Source organism: Hyla sarda, chromosome 1, assembly GCF_029499605.1.
Source record: "Hyla sarda isolate aHylSar1 chromosome 1, aHylSar1.hap1, whole genome shotgun sequence".
NCBI classification, from domain to species: Eukaryota; Metazoa; Chordata; class Amphibia; order Anura; family Hylidae; genus Hyla; species Hyla sarda.
Window position 1 is genome coordinate 108136472 of NC_079189.1, and position 21557 is coordinate 108158028.

General features: G+C 42.5%; 1 protein-coding gene across 12 annotated transcripts in view; it reads left to right on the forward strand.

Annotated features, from left to right (window-relative positions):
• The first annotated feature begins 1798 nt into the window (after positions 1-1798).
• The window catches only part of SORBS2 (sorbin and SH3 domain containing 2), a 305036-nt gene continuing 285277 nt past the window's right edge, over positions 1799-21557 (forward strand). For 5 of the 12 annotated variants that reach the window (XM_056559539.1, XM_056559575.1, XM_056559567.1 and 2 more), the window contains exon 1: positions 1799-2387. The gene's annotated coding sequence lies outside the window, so the exon portion shown is untranslated. The remainder of the gene's footprint in view (positions 2388-21557) is intronic. The other 7 variants (XM_056559585.1, XM_056559618.1, XM_056559626.1 and 4 more) reach the window with 3 other exon arrangements.

The following is a 21557-nucleotide window of genomic DNA, read 5'->3' on the forward strand; positions in this document are numbered from 1 at the left end:
CAGTTCTTGTCAGCTCCTGTATGCTCCAGAAAAAGTTGTGTAGTCTTTCCAATCTGACCACAGTGCTCTCTGCTGACACCTCTGTCCTGTCAGGAACTGTTCAGAGTAGGAGCAAATCCCTATAGCAAACCTCTCCTGAATTGGACAGTTCCGGTGTCAGCAGAGAGCACTGTGGTCAGACTGGAAAGAACAATTCAGCTTCCTCTGGAGCATGCAGCAACTGATAAGTACTAGAAGGGTTAAGATTTTTAAATAGAAGTAATTTACAAATTTGTATAACCTTTTGGCACCAGTTGATTTGAAAACATTTGTTTTCCACAGAAGTACCCCCTTTAACACAGTGTAAAAAAAAAACAACTATGTTCACATTTAGAAAACATAGACGATTAACATTAGAAAAAGTCCACTTAGTCCATCTAGTTTGCCCTTATATTATTTACTGTTTATTTTATATGTGTCATATGTATTTATAGAAATTATATAGCATTCAATTACTGTAGATTTTTAGAATACAGAATACCTCTTTAGGGTACGGTCACACGTACGCAGATTTGATGCACAGGATTTTCTGCAGCAGATTTCAATGTAAACTAAATGACTGAGCACAGCTTCTAATCGTCAGTCACAAATCCTGCGCATTAACTCTGTGCAGGATCCTGTATGTGTGAATGTACCCTTAAAGGAGGTATCCAGTGCTGAAAAACGTATAAGTTTCGGATCACGGAGGGTCCAAACGCTGGGGCCCCGGCAGCCTGCGGGAAGGGGGCGTGTTGACCACCGCACAAAGCAGCGGCTGACATGCCCCCTAAATACAACTCTATGGCAGAGCCGGAGCGCTGCCTTTGGCAATCTCCGGCTCTGCCATAGCGATGTATTGAGGGGGCGTGTCGGCCGCCGCTTAGTGCGGTGGTTGACACCCGCTATCTGGCCAGCGAGCCGGGGCCCCGTAGAGGAGATCGTGGGGGGGCCCCAGCGTTCGGACCCTCCGCGATCTGAAACTTATCCCCTATCCTTAGGATAGGGGATAAGTTTTTTAGCACTGGACTACCCCTTTAAGTTCATAAAAATTGTCCCCTGTAACTGCATCAGTATATCCAGATTAAATGAGGTCTGCAGCACACTATGACATTTGCAGCCCATACACTTGGTTGTATTGTGACTATGTGCATTGGCTTGACAATGGGCGTAAAAGATTGGTGAAATGTCGCTCTGGCATTTTGGTGCTGAATAAAAGCAATACTTTTTACCTTATGAATGTGCTGCTGTGACTACTTTCTTGTGGATATGTGCATAAGCTGGAAATATTCTCCAAGTGCAGAACTAAAATCCATTATTTGGAAAAGGCTTTCCTCATCTCCCAGGAGGAGATCGGATGTAATTCTCGTTAATAACTATACAATAGGTATAGGATATAGATGATGTGATCCAATATTTATTGTAATCCCCATACATGTTGGAATTGTTATCATTATAGAGTATCGCGCATCATTTTAAATCTGGGGTATCTGAATAAGGAAGGCATAATACTTCACATTGTAGCTTCCTAGCTCAATCCTTCCAATAGTGTCAGTGCTCCATGACTTACAATAAAGCCCCTAAATCCATATGTAAATAAATAGCTGCTGAGCACCGCTGTAGCATATGTTGAAATGATACAATTAACAAGTTAACAGATCCCGAGAAAGCACAGCGTAATTGAAAGAAATTAGCATTCAGGGCTGGTGACCTGCACATGGTCGGCCATGCTTGCTGTATAAGCCTGTCTGTTGGCTGTTTCTATAGTTACAAAAAGCCAGTGCAACCCAATGAGCTATCTGCAGCAGTGCTGAAAGGACCAGCCATTTTCCTCCGAGGCAGCAGTGTGCTGTGTGTTATGCCCTGCTATATCCTTTATTTACAGGAAATAAATAACATCTACTGAGGGCTACGGTGGGTCTGGCTGATCTGTACTACAGCTGAGAATGCCTTCAAGCCCCTACTTGGTGGATGAGCTGCTGGCTGCCTGTGCTAGGAGCTGATTCCAGAAGATGGAATGCAGGCTGATAATGCTGCATATCCTTTATCAGGCGGTGGAGTAGGTTTTTTGTCTTGTAAAGGCAAGGTTCCCCTGCAACGTTATCTGAAGGGCTCAGTATTAGCTGCTCACAAGGGAAGCTTAGTGACCCGAACAAAGGGTGTTGCCCTTTTTGTAATCTGTGCTTCTTTTTTTTTTTTTCTTAATACAAGAAGACAGCAGTAGAGAAGAAGCAGGTGTATCACTCATCTGGGCTCCGAGCTACAATACACAGCCCCTGCACCGTTTCTGGTATTACCTTACGTTTCCTGATCACTTTTGTTTGGGGACCAAGGTGCACATAGCTACGAACTCTCACTACCTGCGGTACAAGGTAAGAATTCTCCTTTCACATGGACAACGTAATATGATAAATATGGACCTGCACATTATATCGCATTCTATTCAATTTGTTCAATGGGAAAGACAGCTTTCTGCTCCCATAGAGTTAAAATTATTTACATTTGCAATAGAAATATTGCATGCACCAAAATAGTACTATATTCAATGCATAGTTGTTGTACAGCACCCAATCAGGAATCCTGGCTAATATGTGCATCACTTTAGAAGATATAACATATGAGAAGACTGCACAAATGTCAAAGCACTTGGCCTACAAGAGTGTTCTCCTGCCTCACCATTGTTATGTTATCTAGGTCAGGCTAGCAGGTGGCATGTCTTTATGTTAAACAGGGCATCGGCTGGTAAAAGTTAGTGAATTATTTTCTCATTTGTAGGGGACTGGTGTGTTCCGTGCCTTCGAAAAGGATATAGATACCAATGAGTTAATTCTAGCCAGCATACACCCCACCACTCAGCTTAGCACACCCACTGGGCTTCATAGCATGGAGTCAAAGGGAAGAATAGACAGCCAGCTGGGAGTGGAGCACATACAGAGTGATGCTATTATATTATGCATACCGTCTTACTTTCCCCATAGAAAACAAGATCTATCACACAATGAAATGAGTTTGTTACTCCTTAGATATTCATAACCACAGAATAGACCAACACCCACCAATAATTCATTCTCTACCATCAATGGTCTCATAGGGACACTTGAGCTGTCAATATTGCTAAAGGTCAATGCAGGCAGAGGAAACAGCAATAGGTTAATGTTTAAAGGATATAAAAAGGACGGGATACATTTACACATAGTAAGCTGGCTGCTGGGCACAGGTCTAAGTAAGCTAAAGGGAAAATGTGCTACAATCGTCCAACTAGTTGCAATGACAATTTCCTTTCTGACAGATCCCATCCTCTTTGTTCCGTCACTATGTATACAGATATTAACATTACGATAGAGTTGTCAAGGTGATCGGATTCATTATGTATCTGGGCAAACAATGAAGCTCAAGTTCTAATCACAATAGGCGTATTGATGTCACCGTCATATCCTTTAGCTAAACTTTATTGACATGCATCCCTGTGCACAATAACATAGGTACATTGTAGTTTTATAGCCCAGTGAGGATGCACATGTTTGTTGTTCTTAGGTTTTTGTACCTTGTTTCCTTTAGAACTGATATTTTTCTCTTTCCATTTGGATGCTTATTTAGGTCTTGTAATGACCAGGGGTGCTCCCCATCTCCACTAAGCTTTGTAATGCTATTGATTTTGTTCCCCCTCCCCCATCCTGTAATGCTGCATGCTATTTTTCCTACTGTGCTATAGATTTCATTCTGTATTACACTGAACATGTGAAATGAACTGCCTGCAATATAGGTGATGTAGATGATATTATACAAAGACATCCAGGACATGAAATCCCAGACACATGTGTAAAACAAAGAAAGCATATAAATCTGATGATGCTGGGTGTGTAAAGGAAATATGCTTTTTATTGCAACCTTCTGAGGCAAGATAAATGAAGGTGACAGACATGAGGCCCACCCAGAAACATGTCACCATGGCTGCACTCTGCCTGTTGACAAGGATTGCACCTAACACTTGGCTCTTCTTGATAGCAGTCACATGGGGCTTTATTATTGTAGTAGGGGACTGTGACTTTAAATTTACTGCCCCAATGCTTTTGTTAACTCTGTTCCTTATCATCGCCCCCACCATCATCCCCTCAAGACCCAATAAATAGTGATGAGAAGGAGTACGAGAAGAACCATAGTAATAGTATGGAGGGTCTGGGTCCCGACCACCGGAATGGAAGTCCGTGACATCACGACTCCTCCCCGCGTGACAGCCCCTCCCATAGACTTGCATTGAGGGGACGGGGCGGGACGTCACACGGGGGAGGAGTCGTGACGTCACAGACCCGTTCCGGTGGTCGGGACCCAGACCCTCCAGCGCTTCCGGAGCAGAAACAGGTGGGTGCCGCATGCTATATTGTGGGGGTCCCCAGTGGCGGGACCCCCACGATCAGACATCTTATCCCCTATCCTTTGGATAGGGGATAAGATGTCTAGGGGTGGAGTACCCCTTTAATTAGTGGACTATCCTCCAATCCTCTTCACACTCTGTCGGAGCTCCCAGTCTTCCCTACCTCACACAAAGGCAACATCTAGTAACATCTAGTAAAAAAATATTTTTTTCATAGATAATACTTCAGAGGGTCAGGTTAATATATTTCCAACCAGATTCATGTTTATAGTTATAGTTTGAACAATTTGCTGTACTTTTTAATGCATACATGCAGGTAAGCCTCACCTGGCTTCCTGCCCTGGTCCGCCACGGTCTTGAATGATTCAGGAGTTGCAGACAGGAACAAGTAATGAGAAACTCAGTCTAGCCATCAGCCTTGGTATGTCATGTTATAAATAGTAAGAATAAAGGCAATAGACATTGATACCAGACAATAAAACTGAAAATGGGTAGGGGTTTCTGTATATAGAAATTAAACTCTGCTAATCTATGTATGGACCGTTCCATATGAGGTACTTTCTCTGATTTTAATGCGGTGCAGCGTGCAAGATCACGGGGGTCCCCAGCGGCGGGACCCCCGCGATCAGGCATCTAATCCCCTATCCTTTGGCTAGGGGATAAGATGTCTAAGCGCCGGAGTACCCCTTTAAGGAATGAATGGATGAAAGAGGGTTATTAAAGTATGTTCACACTATGAAGTTTCTGCTCGGAATTTCCATGAATAATTTCAGAGCGGAATCCAGTTGCAGCAGCCCCCCATTGAGTTCAATGGGATTCTGCTGCTTAGTTCACACTTTCCATGTTCACTAGCTTACCTTTTAGCTTACTATTTTCTAAATATATTGTATATACATTTTTCTGTAGTTGTGTTTACTTTGCAAACATGAAATCTGTCATCAGTGTCACCTGCACTAACCTGTTGGTACAGGCAGGTAGTACAGGTGACACTGATGACAACAGTACTTACCTTGTCCCATTTCGTGCTGGCATTCTCCTGCAATGCTCTTCGGTATCTTCAGCCCTTGGCCCGGCTTGGAGCATGGGTGAAGCTTAGTGACATAACTAATGCTCCAAGTCGGACCAGGAGCTGAAGATACAGAAGAGGATTGCAGGAGAATGCCAGCACGGAATGGGACAAGGTAAGTACCATTGTAATCAGTGTCACCCACACAACCTGTCTGTACCGACAAGTTAGTGCAGGAGACAATGATGACAGATTTCCTTTAAGTAGCTGTGATAGTTTGAAGCAGTGTTTCCCAACTAGTGTGCCTCCAGCTGTTGCAAAATTACAATTCCAAACATGCCCAGACAGCCTTTGACAGTGACTGTACGGGGTATCGGAGTCGTCCCTAGGACCGTGCAGACATTGCCGTCCCCATAGACAGCATTTTCTACTGTGCAGATTCTGTTCTGAATTTTTAGATAAGAATTTTCGGATGGAAATTCGACCAAGAAAAATCTTCAGTGTGAATGGGTTAACGGAAAATCCATTCACTCGCGTTTTACCCTTAGGTAGGGAAATTTCTGACCAAAATTCAGAAGCAGAATTCAGGTCAGAAATTCCATAGTGTGAACCCGGCCTTAGATAGAAGAATGCCCCACCAGTTTAAGCAGATATACGATCAACTAATGTGAATGGCGGCCTCCTGATACTACCCTTATAGCAGAGGTTAGCTAAAATAAGGATCGGACAGTTGGATTGTTAACTGCCTGATTCTTTTGAAATAAGTCACAATCAGATGAGTCTTTAGCTAGCAGGTACCTAATGTATATCCCTAGCTTACTGTTTAGGGTCTTTTTCAAGTAGAAATCCCCCCAAAGATGTAAACTCTTTCATAGAGTGATAACCGTTGGGGGAGATTTATCAAAACCTGACCAAAGGAAAAGTTGCCCAGTTGCCCATAGCAACCAATCAGATTGCTACTTTCATTTTGCAGAGGCCTTGTTAAAAATGAAAGAAGCGATCTGAATGGTTGCTATGGGCAACTGGGCAACTTTTCCTCTACATAAGTTTTGATGAATCTCCCCCAATATGTTTATTGCTAGCTGCTAAAAGACAATTCCCCCCCCCCCCCCTTAACGCACCCCTTATCCTTCATTTAACGCACCCCTTAGCCTTCATTTATACAGGTATACATATTGCATCCATGTTCACTAAAGTTAGAGAGAACTATTTTGTCCAAAATGTATTTGAGATTGTTTTCCTTTCTTCCCCATTTGAGCTATGTTGTCATTTTTATATGAAAGAAACATTGACAAGAACGGACCCTAAGGGCTCACATGCATCCTCCCTGTTTTACTGAGATGTTATACAGCAGCCACAGACTTCTGCCCTTCCATATTCTTTGGATTTTGTTTTTAACCCCTTAAGGGCCAATTTTATTTTTGTGTTTTCATTTTTTCCTCCTCGCCTTCTAAAAATCATAACTCTTTTATATTTTCATCCACACACAAGTATGAGGGCTTGTTTTTTGCGCGACCAGTTGTCTTTTCTAATGACCACTCGTTTTACCAAAAAATGTACGGTGCAACCTAAAATACTATTTGTGTGGGGAAATTGTAAAGAAAAGCCGCAATTTAGCAAATTTTGGAAGGTTTCGTTTTCACGCCGTACAATTTACGGTAAAAATGACATGTTTTCTTTATTCAATGTAGAAAGCAACTTAGCACACCACTAGCGGTGAAAGAAGAAGTAGTTTTTATTTTGGCAATCCAATAAACAAAGTGACGTTTCGGTCAATTAAGACCTTCCTCAGACCGGATTGCTGCGGAGGAGCAGGGAATTAAGGAAAACGTGATAGTCAGATACCATGGTAAATGGCAGGCTACCGCAGTCCCAAGAGCCTATCAGTATTATCGGCGATCTTCTGCTCTGGTCTGCTGGAAAGCAGATCAGTGCAGAGGACCCCAGGAAGGCGGCGAAGGCAGGTGAGGGAACCGCCGTACACCATGTTAGCTGATCTGATCCCCTTGGCCGTGCCACGGGCGATCAGATCAGCCAAAACTGTAGCCGCACTGCCACATATGCCATGGTCTCTATTGATCACGGCATCTGAGGGGTTAATGGCTGACATCCGCGCGATCGCGGATGTCGACCATCATCGGCGGGTCCTTGGCTGCTATCATGCTCACGGTCATGTATAGGAAATAAATGTACGTCCTGGTGCACAAAGTACCTCCGCACCAGGACGTACATTTACATCCGTGGTAATTAAGGGGTTAAGCAAAAGGAGGTTATTGAATCTGTTCAAAAAATTGGCCCAGGGGACAGTAAACACCCCCAAAAAGAGCACTAGATGGCAGATCACTGAATGCCTATGGCCATAGAGTCTGTGTCTGTAGCCTTATGTAGGTGGATTTTACCGAATAAATCTACTAAGTTCCACAGAGGATAAAGGAAATATAATTAGATATAATAAGACTAAAACTAATGTATTATTCTACAGACATGTAGCGGACAAATCGGGTTCTGCTCACTGAGTTGAGATTGCTTTGATCTCAAAGTTATTACAATGCATAAAAGATGTTTTCAGCATTATGATTTCAAATGACCATTAAAGGGGTTCTCCGGTGCTTACACATCTTTTCCCCTATCCAAAGGATAGGGGATAAGATGCCTGGTCGCGGGAGTCCTGCTGCTGGGGACCCCCGGGATCTTGCATGCGGCACCCCATTTGTAATCAGTCCCCGGAGCGTGTTCGCTCCGGGTCTGATTACCGGTGACCACACGGCCGGTGCTGTGTGACATCATGCCTCCGCCCCCGTGTGACGTCACGCTCCGCCCCTCAATGCAAGCCTACGGGAGGGGGGCGTGGTAGCTGTCACGCCCCCTCCCGTAGGCTTGCATTGAGGGCCAGAGCGTGACATCACACGGGGCGGAGGCGCGAAGTCACACGCCGCCGGCCCGGTGGTCGCCTGTAATCAGACCCGGAGCGAACACACTCCGGGGACTGATTACAAACGGGGTGCCGCGTGCAAGATCCCGGGGGTCCCCAGCGGCGGGACTCCCGCGATCAGGCATCTTATCTCCTATCCTTTGGATAGGGGAAAAGATGTGTAAGCACCGGAGAACCCCTTTAAAGTGGTTGGAAGGAATCTTTTTCTCTTCCCTATGTCTTTCTTATTATTGTTTTGCAATTCTAAGTGAGTCCTTACTGTTTTATATAGTAGCTTTCTTACCCCCTTATCCACACAATTAAGCAGTAAAAAGGATTTAGTACACGTTTGGTGAACAATTATATGTAATAAAGGTGCCCCGAGAGGTTTGCATCTGGTAGCTGTTAATTTAAAGTATCTACTGAAACAGAAACACTGAGCGGGGACAAGCTTAAATTATCATAATTCAGCCCCATAAACTATTCTGTAAGTATTTCTTGATGAAACAGAAATAAAAACAAATAAACAGTAAATATTATAGGAAAACAATTGCATTTTAATATTTTGTACAGTGTAGAATACAGTACATACATTAAACTGTAGTTGTGTGCTATTTTGAATTTAATACATTTTCTAAAATGTAAACATTTACGGTTTATCCTCAATATTTAGTACATGAGGGGCTGACCTTCCGGACTCCAATACTCAGGAGAATAAAGCGTGCGCAGCATTTCAGGGAGTGTTTACAGAGCTCCATTATTTACACCAGAACAGCGGCTATTTCCTATATACTACTTGTGCCTTGCACTACAACTTCCATTTATTCTTCAAAATGTTCTTTTTTCAATGCATATTTCCCATAGGTACTATATATCTTTTTTGCTTCTACAGTCTCTGCAACTTGCTGTAAGCTCTCTTTTCACTCTATATTTGTAGTTAGCCTATATTATCTTCCTCTGAAAACTGTCTTTTGTGTGCTCTTCTCTCTTGTCCAGCTTGTGTGAGCTGACCTCCAAGGTTTCTTTCCCCCTAGTCCACTGTTTTAGCTGGGGTTTAAAGGGGTATTACGGCTTTATACATCTTATCCCCTATCTAAAGGACAGGGGATAAGATGTATGATTGCAGAGGTCCCGCCACTGGGACCCCCGCAATCTCAATGAAGCCCCCCCCCCCCGACATTAGGTGCCAGGCCGAGGCCGAGACATGACGTCACAGCCACGCCTCCTCGTAACGTCAAACCACGCTCCCTCCATTCATGTCGATGGGAGGGGGCGTGACAGCCGTCAAGCCCCCTCCCATAGACATGAATGGAGGGGGCATGGTGTGACGTCACGAGGGGGCGCGGCCATGGCGTCACATCTCAGCCTCGGAGGCAGCGCATGGTGTAGTAAAGGCACATAATGCTGGGGGGCTGCACCGAGATCACAGACGTCCCAGCAGCGGGACCCCTGCGATCATACATCTTAACCCCTGTCCTTTGGATAGGGGATAAGATGTATAAAGCCAGAATACCCCTTTAACTGCCCTGCTACTGCTATCTTTAACACTGAGAAAGCAGAAAGTCCATTTGGTAAAATTATCTGATCTTCCTCTGGTAAACAGCTAAAGGGAGCTATATGGTAGTAATTTCTAATGCAAACTACGGTATTTAAAAAGTTGCTTTATTTTGCATTCCGGAAAGAACGATAAAAATCAGTGCAATGGTGTCCATAGCCCTAAACCTACAATGTTAATGCAGACTGAGACAAGTGATGTAACCAGAGCCCATATAACAGAGGACAGCGGTTGTGGTCACCTCACTTTTTTTACGTGTAAACCATTGACTGTGCAGTTTAATTAACATTATCATTTTATAGTTCGGACATTTACCACATATGTTTATTTTTATTATGGTTACATTTTTTTTTTATGGAATTTGAGAAAAGGGGGATGTTTTAAACTTTTAATATGGAAGGGGTTAATGGGTGTTTCTTTTTTACTTTTTATTCAACTTTTTTTTTTACACTTTCAGTCCCTTTAGGAGATTCCTCATACAGATCAATGTGATTTCATAGAACCACATTGGTCTGTGTGCTCTGCGCTCAACTTATAAAGCCTGGTCCTGCCAGCCTTTATCATACACAGTGCAGCAGCCAACACAGTGGAGGAGCGCGCGACCACCAGGGATGGTTTAATAGTCCCTTTAGACATCGCTGTCAACTTTGATAGCGGCGTTCTAAAGGGTTAATAACCGGCCACGGCATTTGTCGCATGTCGACTATTAACGTCGACATGCGGCATGTAGGAATCAGCTGGGGGCCGGCCGGTATGACACAAGCTATACAATGGTTGCCATCTCAGGACGAGCTGGATAGTCCTTAGATGGCAATCGGTTAAGCCAAAGCCAGAAGTGTATTCAAAAGGAATAGGACATATAAATGGTGGACTTTTACTTGTCCCTTCTCCAGGATAACTTCTGACATTAGCTCAAAAACTGCGGTGGCAGTTTTCCAAAAAAAAAAAACACCAGAAAAAAACCTGTGTGGAAACCTAGCCTTAGACCAATGTAACCAAAAAGCTATTTAGAAATAAGATTGCATATTAGATATTGTACTGAACAATATTAAATATTACCGACAGGGTGAATAAATGATAGCTATTATCCCCTACAGTATTTTTGATGTTATGCTGGCCATATACATACAAGAACTGTCAGCTGAATATTCATATTTGTATGTGTTAACTTCAATAAGGAGAGGGGATAAAGCCACTGCCAGACATCCCTGGCAGTGGCTTATCTGCTATAGGAACAAATGATCAGGTATATTGCAGTCCAGCATGAATGATCCTTCTTTTCTTAGAATGTATGTGCCATCAGGGAATGGACAAGGAGGCTCTAACATTGTCATGTTTAGCTAACATGTATCTAATCTGTATGGTCAGATTTAGGTCTGAGCTACACATAAAATATTGTTGCTTGTAGACAAGGTACAGGATATCAAAAGGAAAATGGAAAAGAACCTCATTCGTCCAGGCGCTGCCGGTTGGGTCATCAGGTGGTGCACAAATAATGCAATGTATACCTTTCAATATTGTATACACAAAAATGTATTATTAAAATAATAAACAGATTACGCGTTTCGAGGGTGACTCCCCTCTTCTTCAGATCAGGTGTAGATGCACTACCTTTATTAACATCTGGTGAGCAGCCACCTATAAGTGCCGTGGGTTTCCCCACAATTACACCTGCTGTCTGTATTTAAGGGTAACACACGAGGTGCCGTTTCCCGGTCATTTTTCTTTCTTTTATTTTAGTTTAAGGTACAGGATAGCCATTTCCCAAGTAACAGTATAATATGTGGTATAACTTAACAATTCATTCAGAAGGTGTCTGCAAGTGGCCTGCCCTTACACACCACACAGTAGTAAAGGTATTAGCGTCTGAAATGACATCCTTGTTTGCAATTCATGCCTTGTAGTGATAGCCTATGACTTCTTACTAGCCATACAAAGTTTATTACATTAAATGTGGAGAAAATGAAGTGCAACAACCAATAGATGTATCAAGAAAAATGACTTGGTCGCATTTGATTTCGATTGTCTTTTGTCATCTTCAGTACTATGTGTATGACATAGTTGACCAACTTTATACTGTATGACCATTTATTAGTATGAAAATGTATCATTTTATTTCTTTCAAAATGATCATTCAAGGACACCTCATGTAACTGGTTATGTGGGAGATTGTTCCTAAGAACATTTCAGTGATTGGTTGGCCTAAAATATATGACTTTTAACCTAGCTCTGTTAGCTATATTTCCCATTTGTCTTAAGCTCAGTATAGTATCGATCTGCACCATGCTGTAAAAGGTCTGAATTTATCAGCGCACAGGAGAATTAAAAAGAACATAGAGTGAGATATCACAAGATACGGCTGCCACAGAAAATAATATATGATTTTGGAGAAAGTTAGATCTTATCCACAGATATCAATTCACTGCAGTGTGAGGTGGGGGCAAGGAAATAAATAATACGTAATAGGAGCCATAGACTCAATCAAGTGTAATAGGGCGGAGTGTCTTAAATCTTGTGTACAAAATATCACTACTAACTAAGTATACACACCGACTACAATCAGAAGTCCACCAACCTTTTGTACCTTGTGAACCAAATTTAACTTGGAGTAATGACCAGGAGCCATATTATAAAAAAAAAATGGAGGAGATATTATTAAAAGTAGAGAAACAAGAAAATATAAATTTGTAATCAGTTTCAGATTCAATGTTATTATTATGCCATCCATATTGCCATTGCTTCAAAGATACAACATGTTTACAATAATAAAAGTTGCCAGCAAATATAGTCATAACTGTGGTCTTCTATGGCGAGCCACACAGCACGGGTCATGGGATACATGTGGCTCTCGAGCCACTGGTTGTGGCCACTACATTAGATTAATCTTGGCAAATCATGTCTGGAATCTAATGTGAATGGGGGCCTCCCAACTGTCCACAAACAGTAGATCACCAGGTAAATGAGAAATGGCCATATTGGATTTTAATTTTCTGAATCCTTACCAAGCTAATCTGATACTAGAGTTGTCTGGCAGCAGCATCTCTGCCTCTCCCCCTTGGTTGCATGTTTATGGGGTAGTTAAAGGGGTACTCTGGCGCTAAGACATCTTATCCCCTATCCAAAGCATAGGGGATAAGATGCCTGATCGCGGGGGTCCCGCCGCTGGGGACCCCCCGTGATCTTCCACGCTGCACCCCATTAGAATCAGCCATGACTTAGGCCTGAAGTACCTGAAGGTGTTGGTACCAGTTAAACCTTGTGTACGTCCTTTGTACCAGTTTACTGTCATGATACCTGTCTATAAAGCCAAACTTTACTACTTACCTGGAGACACTGGAGTTCTTTGTTTGCTTTGATCAATATAGTGTTCAGCAATAAATGTCTAATGTTACCTACACCGTAGATGTCGTTATGTTCCCTATTAGTGAACTCCACCTTAAACAGATCAGGAACCTCTATTATAATTCCATAGTGGGGAAAGGACATACCGTTTTTTTCACCGTATAAGACGCACTTTTTCTTTTTTTCTTTTTCGGGGGGGGGGGGGGGGGGAGTTGGTGAGTCTTATACGGCGAATACACATTAAAACCCTGTCCTATCAGGTCGGTCCCGGCGGCCATCAACGGCCGGGACCCGCGGCTAATACAGGACATCACCGATCGCGGTAAAGCCCTGCATTAACCCTTCAGACGTGGCGATCAAAGCTGACTGCCGCGTCTGAAGGGAAGGTGACACTAACCCGGCTGCACCGGGTGGGACCTTACCTGCCTCCTCTGTGTCTGCTCCGTGCTGGGATCCCCTGCTTGGCCGGCGCTCTCCTTCGTCGTCATCACGTCGTTGCACACGCCGTCCCATCATCTCATCATCTAATAGGAGCGGCGTGCGTAGCAAAGTGATGGTGGCAACGGACAGCGGCGAAGGTCAGCGAGGATACCGGGCAGCAGAGACATTCCGGAGCGACGGGGACACCCCGGGGACGCGGCGACAGCGATGGAGGGCGACATCCAGGGCAGCGGTGACGAGCGGTGACGGGTCTGGAGCGGCGAGGACACGTGAGTATTACCTCCTATACCAGTGGTCTTCAACCTGCGGACCTCCAGATGTTGCAAAACTACAACTCCCAGCATGCCCGGACAGCCAACGGCTGTCCGGGCATGCTGGGAGTTGTAGTTTTGCAACATCTGGAGGTCCGCTGGTTGAAGACCACTGTCCTATACTTTACATTGTATTCTAGATTTTCCTCCTTTAAAATTGGGTGCGTCTTATATGCCGGCGCGTCCTATATGGCGAAAAATACGGTAATTTTTAACTAGCAAATAGCAGTGACCGGGGGTGGTGTGAAAACAAGTACAAGTCATTGAATCTGAGGCTGACATAACAGACTGTTAGCAAAACTCTCTGCTAGTAAACAAGCAACAAAGGTAACATGAATGCATTATATTTGAAATGTACGCAGCCTACGTCTATTGTAACAGTGAGTAAAGGTGAACTCATATTGTCATTCATATTCATCCTGTGATTGAAGCCACCCAGGCTTAATAAAAGCACTTTATGGTTACCTTTACAGTATTTTTAACTGATCCAATATATAACAACCAAATATTCAAATGTAAATTACAATAATTTAACACAACTTCTTAACACAATCGTAAAACACAGATAGGCTTTGGAAATGAACTGATAGAAACATCACAAATGTTACCTCTGTTAAAAATTCACATACCCCCTCAGTACTGCAGGAGAGGTTGGAGTTGTACATTCTGGCAACTGTCTTCAGTCTGAGAGCCCTCTTGAAATAAATTTCCATAGTAAAATCTTCTTGACAAAACGGGAGTATTGACGGTCTGCCTAAAGAGTGCCATGCTGCCAAAAAGAGGAATAAAACTCTCTCTAGTAGAAACATTAAGCCTTATTCATGACTTCAGGGTCTTGGCATTTTCATGAAGGACTGGCCAAAATGACAAGCATCTTTCTAAGCTACAATTCATTTACAATGGAAATGCAATGTTGCCAAGTTGTCGTCGGGTACTTTTTTGCTCTAACTGAAGAAGCTTTGTCAGTAATAATGTTGCTCGCGAATATTCGCAATGCAAATTTTATTCGCGAATATCTCATATTCGCAAATTCGCGAATATTCGCGAATATAGCACTATATATTCGTAATTACGAATATTGTTGTTTTTTTTTTCACAGTACACATCACAGTGATCATCCCTCTCTGCTTCCAGCGTGTGTGGTCTAAAGAAGGCTCTAATACTACTGTGTGAGACTGGTGAACGAATTTTCGCATATGGGAAAATTTGCATATGCGAATTTTCGCTTACGCAAATGTTCGCATATGCTAATTTTCACACATGCAAATTTTCGTTTATGTGAATTTTCACATACGCGAATTTTCGTATATGCGAAAATATAACGCGAATATTACGAATATGCGAATTTAGCGAATATATGACGAATATTCGTCCATATATTAGCGAAATATTGCGAATTTGAATATGGCCTATGCTGCTCAACACTAGTCAGTAACAGATACCACACAATCCTGGACTCTGTTGGTTTTTGGGTAAAAGAACATATTTTAGACTGTACATCAACAGCACCAGGTTATATAATACTGGATATCATATGCTGGTTAAGATGCATGAGCGCATACAATTTGCATCCAAGTAAAATACTGGATCAGGAGCAATTTTACAAAAAAAATCCTTGGTGCAAGCAGAGGAAATGTTCCTATACAGATCATGGTACATCCTCTTAGGCTGAGGCTGCACCAAGACTTTTTCTAGTGATACTGATTGATTTTTAACAATCTTATTGCTAATTTACTGTACATTTTTGATTATTCATAGCAGCTACTGTTGAAGTACTGATCGAGAACAAATAAAGACAAGGCTACTCCATGCAGTAACCGCAAAATGCATAACTACACTTTCAAAGTGCATGGGTCTGTACTGCAGTTCCCTGCATTAAAAACCTGTATTAAAGGGGTACTCCGGTGGAAACCTTTTTTTTTTTTTTTTTTTTATGAACTGGTGCCAGAAAGTTAAACAGATTTGTAAATTACTTCTATTAAAAAATCTTAATCCTTTTAGTCCTGGTGATTAGAAGCAGCTGACCGGCACTGCTCTATCTCTCTCTGTACGGGTCGGAAGTGGTTCGCAGGGGGGACTGCGTATGGAGGTGCTCAACTACTTGGAGATACAGACTGTCCACAATGATACAGATGAAGAAAAAAGCGTAGTGGCACTCACCAATTTCGTTATTCCATAAATAGCTTTATTCCATTAGAAGGTGCATTCACAAGGGCGGCGACAGATCCAGCCGGACCGGGACGCCAGTGCGTTCGCTTGCTGGGTTACAATTGTTTCACGCTTGCGCGCTTCAACGGACCCTCCCTCTCACCGCTTCCCTCACCTGTCTATAAGCACCTACAACAGGTGACGTCAGAGGTGGGAGGGATTACAACAAACATTAGTTTAAAACCAGTTACAAAGAACTATATTTAAAACCAATAATCAGTTACAAGAAAGTGCCCAAGTCTATTCTATCGTTAAGACCTACGTTATCTTGTGCCCTAGTTTTTAAGATCCAGCGGGCCTCTACTTCACGTAACTCTTTAATGATGTTCACTCCTTTTCGCGGGGTTAACCGTTTAATCCCTGTAAATTTTAGTACGCTTGTGTTCCCACCATGCTCTTTTTTAACGTGCTCAATCAGGCGCGGAGACCCTTTACCTGACCCTATAGACCAGACGTGCTCTCTGAACCGAGTGTTCATGGCACGTATGGTGCTCCCAATATAGAACTTCCCGCACGTACATATGATTGCGTACACCACATAACTGGTTCTACAACATATGTACTCGGTTATCTCTTTGGTTATCCCGCCCACTGTCACATTTTTGCCTGAAGAAAACTGAGGACACCATTTACATCTCTTACATTGAAAATTGCCTTTCACTGACATCTTCTGTAACCAATTCTCAGAACTTACTTCTTTAAACTTACTGCTAACCAGTTCATCTTTTAAATTCTTCGTTCTTTTGAACGTTACTACAGGTCTTTGTAGTCTGACATCTCCTAACTGTGGGTCTCTTTCAATCAAGCTCCAATTTTTTTGGATCGAACTTCTAATTAAGTCAGATAGGGGGCTGAATTTAAATGAAAAACAAAACTTTTCACCAGTTTTTTCAGTATTACTTTTTCTGTGGTATCTCTTATTTTTGCTACCCTTGAGCAGCTCATTTCTAGTTACTTTATTCGCTCTATCTAGCGCATCACAGAGGACTTCCTTCGGGTATCCTCTTAACGACAATCTTTGCATCAAGGCAGTAGCTTGTTCTTCGAATGCCTCTGGAGAGCTATTGATGCGTTTCAAACGCAATAGTTGTCCATAAGGGATAGCTTTTCTGGTGTGAATGGGGTGGTAGCTGTCAAAATGTAATATAGAGTTAGTTGCGGTTTCTTTTCGATAACCTTTGGTAACTAATTGACAGTTTTCTATCACCACCTTCACATCCAGAAATTCTAATTCGGAGTCACTACATTTCGAAGTGAAACGCATGTTCAAGTCATTACAATTTAGGTATGTTACAAACTCCTCGAAGGCAGACTGTGTACCCTCCCACACCATAAAGATATCATCCACGAACCTTAGATAACATCGAATGTGCTTAAGAAATTTGTTTTGTGTGGAGAATACAAATCTGTCCTCGAAATGGGCCAGGAACAAGTTAGCAAATGTGCACGCTACCGGCGTGCCCATTGCTACTCCCCGTTTTTGTGCGAACCATTGCTCGCCAAACTTGAAAACATTATTCCCTAGAACAAATGTAAGTGCTTCACAGACAAAGTTGATATAATTATCACTCTTGTCTGTGTTTTCCAAGACTTTTCGGATGCACTCGGTTCCATCCCCCTGCGGTATACGAGTGTAAAGGGACTCCACATCTATGGAAGTTAAGAGGAGTCCCTCTCGCCAGGGGATGTCACCCAGTGCTGCCAAAAAGTCATTGGTATCTTTTACCAAAGCAGGCACATCTTTTAATAACGGGCGTAGCAACCAGTCCAGATATTTGGACAAAGACTCCGTTAGAGAGCCCACCCCGGAGACAATGGGTCTCCCGGGTGGGCTCTCCAGGGTCTTGTGAATTTTGGGTAGGAAGTACCAATTCGGATCCTTTACTACATCAGGGAACAACCGTTCCGCTAGTTTTTCAGATAATATACCAGATTCTACTTGTTTTCGCAAAAAGGACTGTAGTTTGGACTTAAGATGAGGAGTTGGATCGTTTTTTAGTTTCTGATACGTATCAGTATCTCCTAATTGTCGTGTTGCCTCCTGTATGTAGTACGACCTTGGCATCACCACTACATTGCCCCCTTTATCGGCTTTTTTTATTATTAAATTGCCTTGCGTTTTTAACCATTGAAGAGCTTTACGCTCCTCTAATGTCAAATTGGGGGATGCCTGTGGATATACCAAGGCCCTTACATCAGCGAGGACTCGTTCCTGAAATTGATCCAAACTTGTACCTGGTATCAAGGGGGGGCAAAACTTCGATTTATTACCACCTCTAAAATCCTGATATTCAAATACTGTTGAATCTGAACAACTTACATCTAGTAATTCTAGCAAGGTATCTACACATTCCCTATCTGTATCTGACAGTTTGCCGGGCATGCTAAAACCTAGTGGTCCTACAACAACAGGGATTTCCCCTTCCTTCTTAATCTGGCTAGTAGGTTGTACATTAACCTGTTGAAAAAAGAATTTTTTTAAATTGAGTTTCCTGACACATTTGAATAAATCGATCTCAAAATCTTCGAAATGAAACTGTTCACTGACACAGTAATTTAAACCCTTGGACAACAAAGAAATTACAGAGGGATCTAAATCAACATCTGACAGATTGATTACTGCTGGTGCGTCTTTATTACTGTTACTACCGGGAGAAAACGTAAGTGAATCTATTGTGAAATCTTTATCATTATTTAATTTTTCCATGACACTCTCTTCCGTTTTTGTTTTGTTTTGGATTTTACTACTTCTTCCGCCCCTTCTTGTTCTTTTTTTCTCCTTTGTGAATATGGAAGTCCTTCCCCGTTTTTTGGAGACTTGATGTTCAGATTCCCTATGGATAGGTCGGACTCGTCTGTTGTACTTGAATCTGACTCAGTTGTCCATGAGTCGGAAAATTTTTTATTTAATTTCTTTTTGATCATATTTTTCCCATTTTTCTTTTTTTGGGTTTTTCCTTTTTTAATAAAGATATTGTTAGACTCATAGTCCTCCCGATCACGTAGGAATTTGTCCCGTTTGATCTCTTTAATGGTCTTCTGTAAGATGATCAACTTTTTCTCAGTTTTTTTGGAAAAGTCCTCATAGGCTGTAGTGGATAAGCGAGTTTGTAATTCCGCCTTTAGTCGAGTCAGTTCGGCCGTCACAGTTGCATATTCCTCTGTGTTACGTTCCAAGATGAGAATTAACATATTCATTGAGTACATTTTATGGAGTTCATCCCATCTATTCATAAATGCGGCATCATCTGTGAATTGGGATGCTTCTTTGTAGCCTCTTATACCGCGTGGTACACGCCCACTTTCACGGTACGAATTTAAAGAGTTGAGAGTCCAAAATAATCGTGTCTCCTTTTCGGAGAGAACTGAGATCTTAAATTCAAGAGTTTTTGTACTCAAGAATTGGCATGGGTCTCTTTCATTGCACTGTTGAAAGAACGCACTGGCGTCCTGCCGCCCTGCTCCTAAGGAGTTCCCCGCCGGCTCCGGCTCCTGCGATCTTGTATTAGCAACTTCCATTTGTTCAACAGAGGGTTAACAGACAATGCTGTTGCGAGCGTGCTCAGGTCAAAAGAAACAAGATTCATGCACAAGTCCTGGTGATTAGAAGCAGCTGACCGGCACTGCTCTATCTCTCTCTGTACGGGTCGGAAGTGGTTCGCAGGGGGGACTGCGTATGGAGGTGCTCAACTACTTGGAGATACAGACTGTCCACAATGATACAGATGAAGAAAAAAGCGTAGTGGCACTCACCAATTTCGTTATTCCATAAATAGCTTTATTCCATTAGAAGGTGCATTCACAAGGGCGGGATGGAACCGAGTGCATCCGAAAAGTCTTGGAAAACACAGACAAGAGTGATAATTATATCAACTTTGTCTGTGAAGCACTTACATTTGTTCTAGGGAATAATGTTTTCAAGTTTGGCGAGCAATGGTTCGCACAAAAACGGGGAGTAGCAATGGGCACGCCGGTAGCGTGCACATTTGCTAACTTGTTCCTGGCCCATTTCGAGGACAGATTTGTATTCTCCACACAAAACAAATTTCTTAAGCACATTCGATGTTATCTAAGGTTCGTGGATGATATCTTTATGGTGTGGGAGGGTACACAGTCTGCCTTCGAGGAGTTTGTAACATACCTAAATTGTAATGACTTGAACATGCGTTTCACTTCGAAATGTAGTGACTCCGAATTAGAATTTCTGGATGTGAAGGTGGTGATAGAAAACTGTCAATTAGTTACCAAAGGTTATCGAAAAGAAACCGCAACTAACTCTATATTACATTTTGACAGCTACCACCCCATTCACACCAGAAAAGCTATCCCTTATGGACAACTATTGCGTTTGAAACGCATCAATAGCTCTCCAGAGGCATTCGAAGAACAAGCTACTGCCTTGATGCAAAGATTGTCGTTAAGAGGATACCCGAAGGAAGTCCTCTGTGATGCGCTAGATAGAGCGAATAAAGTAACTAGAAATGAGCTGCTCAAGGGTAGCAAAAATAAGAGATACCACAGAAAAAGTAATACTGAAAAAACTGGTGAAAAGTTTTGTTTTTCATTTAAATTCAGCCCCCTATCTGACTTAATTAGAAGTTCGATCCAAAAAAATTGGAGCTTGATTGAAAGAGACCCACAGTTAGGAGATGTCAGACTACAAAGACCTGTAGTAACGTTCAAAAGAACGAAGAATTTAAAAGATGAACTGGTTAGCAGTAAGTTTAAAGAAGTAAGTTCTGAGAATTGGTTACAGAAGATGTCAGTGAAAGGCAATTTTCAATGTAAGAGATGTAAATGGTGTCCTCAGTTTTCTTCAGGCAAAAATGTGACAGTGGGCGGGATAACCAAAGAGATAACCGAGTACATATGTTGTAGAACCAGTTATGTGGTGTACGCAATCATATGTACGTGCGGGAAGTTCTATATTGGGAGCACCATACGTGCCATGAACACTCGGTTCAGAGAGCACGTCTGGTCTATAGGGTCAGGTAAAGGGTCTCCGCGCCTGATTGAGCACGTTAAAAAAGAGCATGGTGGGAACACAAGCGTACTAAAATTTACAGGGATTAAACGGTTAACCCCGCGAAAAGGAGTGAACATCATTAAAGAGTTACGTGAAGTAGAGGCCCGCTGGATCTTAAAAACTAGGGCACAAGATAACGTAGGTCTTAACGATAGAATAGACTTGGGCACTTTCTTGTAACTGATTATTGGTTTTAAATATAGTTCTTTGTAACTGGTTTTAAACTAATGTTTGTTGTAATCCCTCCCACCTCTGACGTCACCTGTTGTAGGTGCTTATAGACAGGTGAGGGAAGCGGTGAGAGGGAGGGTCCGTTGAAGCGCGCAAGCGTGAAACAATTGTAACCCAGCAAGCGAACGCACTGGCGTCC